Raw genomic sequence first — 8,376 nt, forward strand, 5'->3', positions numbered from 1 at the left:
AATGAGGGAAATTATGTATAGGCCGTTAACTCGATTATTTCAAATGACACTTAGAACAGGGGATGTTCCCACTGACTGGAAGTCAGCAAATTTCATACCAATCCACAAGAAAGGGGACAAAACTGAGCCAGGAAATTACAGACCAATCAGTCTCACCTGCATCACCTGTAAAATGTTGGAAAAAATGATTAGACAGAAAATAGAGGAGCATCTCAATGAAAACCATATTCTTGGAGATAGTCAACATGGGTTTAGACGAGGCAGATCATGTCTTACTAACTTAATACATTTTTTTGAACATGGAACTGCAGCTGTAGATCACGTGAAAGCATATGATATGATATACTTAGATTTCCAAAAAGCTTTTGATAAGGTTCCACACCAAAGACTGATCCTCAAATTGGAAGCTTTAGGCATTCAGGGTCATGTAAGTAGATGGATTATGAACTGGTTGATGTATAGGAAACAGATTAGAGGAGTCACTTCTAACTGGAGTGAGGTTGTTAGTGGAGTTCCACAGGGATCAGTACTAGGGCCTTTGCTTTTTCTAATCTATATTAATGATCTGGACTCTGGGATACTTAGCAACCTTGTCAAATTTGCAGATGATACTAAAATAGGTGGCTTAGCAGATACAATCTTGGCAGCACATGCTATTCAGAGGAACTTAGATAAATTCAGTTGTGGGCTGACACCTGGCAAATGAAATTCAATGTGGACAAGTGCAAGGTAATACATGCAGGACACAAAAATGTCCACTATAATTACACTATGGGAGGTACAGATCTAGATGAAGTAATGCATGAGAAAGACCTAGGAATCTATGTGGATTCACTTTCTCCATCCAAACAATGTGAGGAAGCAATACAAAAGGCATACAGAATGCTAGGGTATATCGTCAAAAGTGTAGAATTTAAAACAAGGGAAGTAATGTTAAGACTGTACAATGCGCTAGACCTCATCTGGAATACTGTGTACAGTTCTGGGCACCACACTTCAAGAAGGATATTGCTGCTTTAGAGACAGTTCAGAGGAGAGCAACCAGACTTATTCCAGGTCTGAAGGGAAAGTCCTACTCGGAGAGACTGAGGGAACTGAACCTTTTCACCCTGGAACAGAGGAGATTACGTGGGGACTTGATCCAAGTCTTCAAAATCATGAAAGGTTCCTCAAACCAGAGGAGCTTTTCCAGATCAGCAGGGACACACGCACCAGGGGACAACAAATGGAAATTGGGCTTCAAGGCATTCAAGATGGAAAGTGGTAGAAGCTGAAAGTTTGGGAACATTTAAAAATAGACTGGATAGGATCCATGGATCACTTAGATATTAATGGACACCAAACGAGCATGATGGGTCGAATGGCCTCCTCTCGTTTGTAAACTTTCTTATGTTCTTATGTTCTTATGTTCTTATGAATGTTCCCTAAGCATGTTTCAAATGTTCCCTAATTTATGTTACAAATGTGCCTTAGCACCTCTCTCTCTCTCTCTCTCTCTCTCTCTGTCTCAATTCAGTGCATTTGTATTGTCAAAGCAATTGGACATGCATACATACATACATACATATATATGGAAAATAAACAATATGTGTACATCTCTGCATTAATGGTGCCCTAACAGATGTGCAAGTTACATGACAGACAGACAGACAGACACTCACACACACTTTCACACACACACACACACACACACACACACACACACTTTCACAGACAGACAGACAGACACACACACACACACACACACACACACACACACACTTGTATACCTGACACGTATAGAAGACTGGATAGGGAGATATAAATAGCAATGGGGAGACTCTTGTACTTGGTGTGGCTCTATCCATATAGTGGGGCCAGCAGCCACTTAGCAGGTGTAGCAATAGAAGCTCAGCCTGGGGAGACTGGATTTAGCATTTCCTCTCCATTTTGATAAGTATCCATAATCATTTCTGCAAAATACTTCTATGATACCTATGTATGTTTTTTACTTGTACTATATTATACTATCAAGTATCAGTGTACACATACAATGTGACCTGTTACATTAATACAGAGGCCACGGAAGGCCAGATCAGTAATAGCCACTGTCCCCTGATATTACACTTTTTTACAATCACTTTGGCACTCATTTCAGAACCTTGATGTCATTTTTCAAAACTCTAGACACAAAACTCACACCCGATGATCAAAATGCACATTTTTCAATTGCTTGGATACAATACACATCAACCTCAGATCATTTGTTCATTGAACTAAAATGATACAACTTAACGTCAAAGTATTACCATTTCAAAATGCAATTCACACATTACATCTGAGATCACTGTCTATTCATTTCATTACAAAGATCTAACTATCAATTGATACAGCTGCTCAAAATGATAAGTGACTGTTGCATTACTCTTAATTCATAGTTTTATGGAAACTGACGAACAGTATTCCATGTTTCGATCATGAAAGTTTCAGGATAATGAGATCCATTGACACCAATAACCGAGGAGCATGAACCAGTTGGACTACATTATCTATGGATGTAATATTTCATCATCATTCATCATCATGTAGCACTTTTCCACACCATGTTTTCAGTGTGGAAGGAAAGTTAGAAATTCTTTCTCTAATACCTGTTTTTCTCTCTTGTATACTTAAGAAAGATAAGGTCAAGCTAGAAGGTCAGGCCAGAAGGTAGTTTGATTTCTGCTTGTTATTTACGATGAGAATCTTGGAGACAATGTCAAACAGTATGATTGAAGTGCCTGCTCCCTAATCCATGTGTTGATCTATGAACTCTGTCCTATAATGATATAAATTCTGCTTAGCTAACTTTTAAGATAACATAGTAATGACTTTCTGATTATAACCAGCTCTTTGATTTTTGTGTATAAAAGCTCTGACTGTTAAAATGAAGGCAGAGCGACTTTGGGATCTTCTTGAGTCACTGTTCCTCTCCACGCTGCGTGTATTAAAGGCATTGCAACTAACGCTCCAACCTGGTTGAAGATGATTGTTCTTCCACATCAGATTTGACATTACTGTATGTATGCAGGCCCTTGTAATTGCTTTTCCAATACTGCCAACTGGTTATTGATGATTGATTTCACATTGTGGTACGAGTATCGAGTGAAATGAGTGCTATCCACCCGAGCAACACAGTGATAACATGGAGCCGGCAGGTCATCCAGGTCACAATAGAGGTCAAGCAGTGGGAGGAGGAAGACGTGGTGGTCAAAGGAATGGAAGGGGACATGCACCCCTTCTGAGAGGTGGTCGTGGGCCTCGTCATAGAGGAGGGCTTAGGCCTCACCAGAGAGGCAGCCATGGGCCTCATTTGAGAGGTGTTGGGGGAACGTGGTAGAGGACAAGGCCACGGACCAGACAGCGGCAGCAACAGCAAATAGTGTCCAGTGAAATCCGAGAAATAGTTGTAGAGCATGTTGTAAATCATGGCATGACCATGACTGAGGCAGCTACAATGATTCAATCAAACCTCAGAATCAACTCAGGATCAGCTGTGGCCTCAATCATCAGAAATTTCCGTACTGAGAAGCGGCAAGTCTTCAGCATGCACTAAACATTAGGCTACTCTCAATTGTCAAATGACTGTATACTGCATACCAATGTGTAGCACAGAGTATAGTGTGCCTTTTGAAAGAAATGCAGACAGAGTGAAGCAGCTGATGACTGAGTATGTTCAGGTATGTTCAGTTTCAAGATGCCTCTTGTGAAAAATGGTTGTGAGAACCTGAACCTGAACACAGGGCTGATGGAAATTTAGAAGTACAGTAATCAATCCTTTGTTTTGCTTTTTACACTAAGCCAGGTGAGGAACACTGCAGTTGACATTTTACTGTAGTTTTGTTCGTTTTTGTAGCTAATTATTTTTGCATGGATTCAAAGAAACCTATGGTGTGATTTGATTGTATTGCATCAATACATTTCAGATTTTGTTCAATGATTCCACTGTGTCTGTAGTATTCTCTCTACTAGTCCTTTTACAGTGATGTATTTATGTGTAGTACCATAATGAAACATGTATCACATATTTTGTACTACAATATTTAATGATTGTACGAACAACTACACAGTGAAACTATCGGTATCTTCTGTGTTACTATGTTACTATGGTATTTCATGATAAATGAGTTATTTGAACCAACAAGTCTGCAAGTGCTAGGTTTCTTTAAAGATATGAATGCACAATGCAATGTTTTGAACATTGGACAGCCTGTGTTACAAGTGATGACCGTTTTGAGTTTTGTGTCTAGAGTTTTGAAAAATGACATCAAGGTTCTGAAATTAGTGACAAAGTGATTGTAAAAAACTGTATATTCATCCTATTTAATGTGCTCTTTTAAAATGTACTTTTCTTTTTTATGTTGCCATTTCTGTTCTACCAATGTTTCAGTTGTTAGCCAAAGATTGACAGAGTACATCTCATACACACAGGCCAGACAGCAAAGATTTCTTTTTGAAATTCAATTACAAATGCTTCATGAACTCATCAATACGATTAGAGCTCCTGAAAGCAATATAACTAACTCACTCTACAGCATCTCATTAGCAGTGAAAAGAAACCAAGAAAGTTGGGACAGTCGACTGTTTACCACTATGTAACATCACCTTTTCTTTTAATAACACTTATTAAGCACTTGGGCACTGAAGACACCACTTGGTTAAGTTTAGCAAGCGGGATTTTCCCCCATTCATCCATTATGCATTTCCTCAGCTGCGCAACTGCACAGGGCCTTCGTTGTCTTAATTTGCACTTCATAGTGCGCCACACATTCTCAATTCGGAGACAGGTCAGGACTGCAGGCAGGCCATGCTAGCACCCGCACTCTCTGCCTATGCAACCATGCGCTTGAAATCTGGGCAGAATGTGGTTTGGCGTTATCCTGCTGAAAAATGCAGGTACGTCCCTGGAAAAGACGATGTCTGGATGGCAGCATATGTTGCTCCAAAATGTGTACATCTCTTTCTGCAAAAATGGTGCCCTCACAGATGTGCGAGTTACATGACAGACACTCATACACACTGTCACACCCATACACACACAAACACACACTTTCACAGACAGACAGACACACGCACACACACACACACACACACTTTCACAGACAGACAGACAGACACACACACACTTTCACACACAATCACTTTCACAGACAGACACACACACACACTTTCACACAGAGACAGACACACACACACTTACATACATACATACATACATACATACAGTGAGGGAAAAAAGTATTTGATCCCCTGCTGATTTTGTACGTTTGCCCACTGACAAAGAAATGATCAGTCTATAATTTTAATGGTAGGTGTATTTTAGCAGTGAGAGACAGAATAACAACAAGAAAATCCAGAAAAACGCATTTCAAAAAAGTTATAAATTGATTTGCATGTTAATGAGGGAAATAAGTATTTGATCCCCTATCAATCAGCAAGATTTCTGGCTCCCAGGTGTCTTTCATACAGGTAACGAGCTGAGATTAGGAGCACTCTCTTAAAGGGAGTGCTCCTAATCTCAGCTCGTTACCTGTATAAAAGACACTTGTCCACAGAAGCAATCAATCAATCAGATTCCAAACTCTCCACCATGGCCAAAGAGCTGTCCAAGGATGTCAGGGACAAGATTGTAGACCTACACAAGGCTGGAATGGGCTACAAGACCATCACCAAGCAGCTTGGTGAGAAGGTGACAACAGTTGGTGCGATTATTCGCAAATGGAAGAAACACAAAATAACTGTCAGTCTCCCTCAGTCTGGGGCTCCATGCAAGATCTCACCTCGTGGAGTTTCAATGATCATGAGAACGGTGAGGAATCAGCCCAGAACTACATGGGAGGATCTTGTTAATGATCTCAAGGTAGCTGGGACCATAGTCACCAAGAAAACAATTGGTAACACACTATGCCGTGAAGGACTGAAATCCTGCAGCGCCCGCAAGGTCCCCCTGCTCAAGAAAGCACATGTACAGACCCGTCTGAAGTTTGCCAATGAACATCTGAATGATTCAGAGGAGAACTGGGTGAAAGTGGTCTCAGATGAGACCAAAATCAAGCTCTTTGCCATCAACTCAACTCGCCGTGTTTGGAGGAGGAGGAATGACCCCAAGAACACCATTCCCACCATCAAACATGGAGGTGGAAACATTATGCTTTGGGGCTGTTTTTCTGCTAAGGGGACAGGACAACTGCACCGCATCAAAGGGACGATGGACGGGGCCATGTACTGTCAAATCATGGGTGAGAACCCTAAGCCAGGGCATTGAAAATGGGTCAAATACTTATTTCCCTCATTAACATGCAAATCAATTTATAACTTTTTTGAAATGCATTTTTCTGGATTTTCTTGTTGTTATTCTGTCTCTCACTGCTAAAATACACCTACCATTAAAATTATAGACTGATAATTTCTTTGTCAGTGGGCAAACGTACAAAATCAGCAGGGGATCAATTACTTTTTTCCCCCACTGTACATACATATATATGGAAAAGAAACATTACAAGTATAAATCACAATAAGATGTAATAAAGTACAGATAAACAAAGTGTAATAAAATGTGATCTGTTTGAAAATGCAGGGACGTCACTGGAAAAGATGATGTCTGGATGGCAGCATATGTTGCTCCAAAATGTGTACATCTCTTCTGCAAAAATGGTGCCCTCACAGATGTGCGAGTTACATGACAGACAGACAGACAGACACTCACACACACTGTCACACCCACACACACACTTTCACAGAGAGACATATACACACACACACACACACACACACACACACACTTTCACACAGAGACAGGCACACACACACACACACACACACACACACACACACATACATACATACATATGGAAAAGAAACAATACTTTTATAAATCACAATAAGATGTAATAAAGTACAGAAAAACTAAATGTAAGAAAATGTGATCTTTAATACACACAAATATGTATGGCTGGTCGGATGCGTCTTGGACTCGGGTTCCTCTTCATTACGTATAACGCTTTTGCCTTTTGCTAAAGCTTTCCGTGGAGGGGATCGTGGGTGAGTTTGTACCATTCTTGGGGGGCTCTGCCTTGTTGGGGCGGAGCTGTGATCCAGGTGAACAGCAGATCGGGCATAGGTGGGCATGTGGGCAGAGGAGTAGGAAGGCCGGTCAAGCAAATAAGCTTGCTAAGGTACGCAGCAGCAGCAAGCAGCCCCCCCATCCAGCCAGCCAGCCAGTCTGGCTGGCAGTGACTGAGTGGTTGACAGACGGCAAGCAACGGAATGTACGTGCTCTGTGATGTCATAGCAGTCAGCTGAGAGAGGCTCGTGATGTCATCGCTGAGCTGGCTGGCTGGCTGGCTCTGTGTGTGTGTGTGTCTGTGTCTGTCTGTTTTTCTGTTTGTCAGTCTGTCTGTCTGTCTCTCTCTCTCCCTCTCAATTCAATTCAATTGTATTGTCAAAGCAATTGGACATACATACATACATACATACATATATGTAGCGTAAGGTACACTTATACATTTCAATTAAAGAAGTGAATTCATAGTATCACCTTATCACGAATCCTGGAGTCTTGTAGAACTCAATTTCTGTAATAATTGGACGCAGACACCAATTCCAAAGATATAAATTGTCAAATTTATTTAAAAACAAAGACTAAATGTAGCACTACACTAATTATACAAAAGGGAAAAACTAATTAAAATTCAACTCTAGATCAACAAATCAAAGACAAATCACTTCCGTGACCAAATCAAAGACCATGGGATCCCATAGGATAACACACAAATCGTTAAACAAAAAAGGTTATAAACACATTGACTACAATACCGGTTAGTAATTCTAGGAATCACTAAGAAACAGTTGAAAGTGCTAAATTGCAGTTTCAGAAGATGAAAAAAAACTGTAACTGATGGGATATGTAGTACTTTATACTCGAGTGGTCTATGCGATTACACCCTGTTGGTGTTATTAAGAACGCCAAGTACCAGAATGCAGAGCGGGACTGTTTTTTGTGCCGTGACTTGTCGGGGGAAAAACGCGCAGAAAAAACGGACGAGAAGGTGAAGGTAGTATGGCGGTGATGCACGCGTTGGTGAAGTGGGAAAGCGGGGTCGACAAAGACTCTTACAGCGTGATTCCCACTGCTTGCTTTCGCAATTTTGATTTATTCAGCATTGCTGATGATGACGAAGAGACGACTCGAAACTTCAGAGCAGAGTGGAGAGACACGAACAAACCTCCAAAAGGTGGATGGCCTGTCCATGAAGCGCAGATCATTATGACTGGTAACAATGTTTATTTAAAAAAAAAACATTAAAGTCTTTACATGCTATTTGATATATACAATCACAGTATATTTGAAATGAATGT

At 40.7% G+C, this 8,376-nt stretch overlaps 1 non-coding gene across 1 annotated transcript; it reads left to right on the plus strand.

The window, feature by feature from the left end:
- Positions 1-6,987: 6,987 nt before the first annotated feature.
- LOC136729265 (U5 spliceosomal RNA) lies at positions 6,988-7,102 on the plus strand. Its single transcript, XR_010808878.1, has one exon. It is a non-coding gene; the product is annotated as a U5 spliceosomal RNA (small nuclear RNA).
- The last annotated feature ends 1,274 nt before the right edge of the window (positions 7,103-8,376 follow it).

The sequence above is a fragment of the Amia ocellicauda genome, unplaced genomic scaffold (genome assembly GCF_036373705.1).
Source record: "Amia ocellicauda isolate fAmiCal2 unplaced genomic scaffold, fAmiCal2.hap1 HAP1_SCAFFOLD_30, whole genome shotgun sequence".
Lineage (NCBI taxonomy): Eukaryota > Metazoa > Chordata > Actinopteri > Amiiformes > Amiidae > Amia > Amia ocellicauda.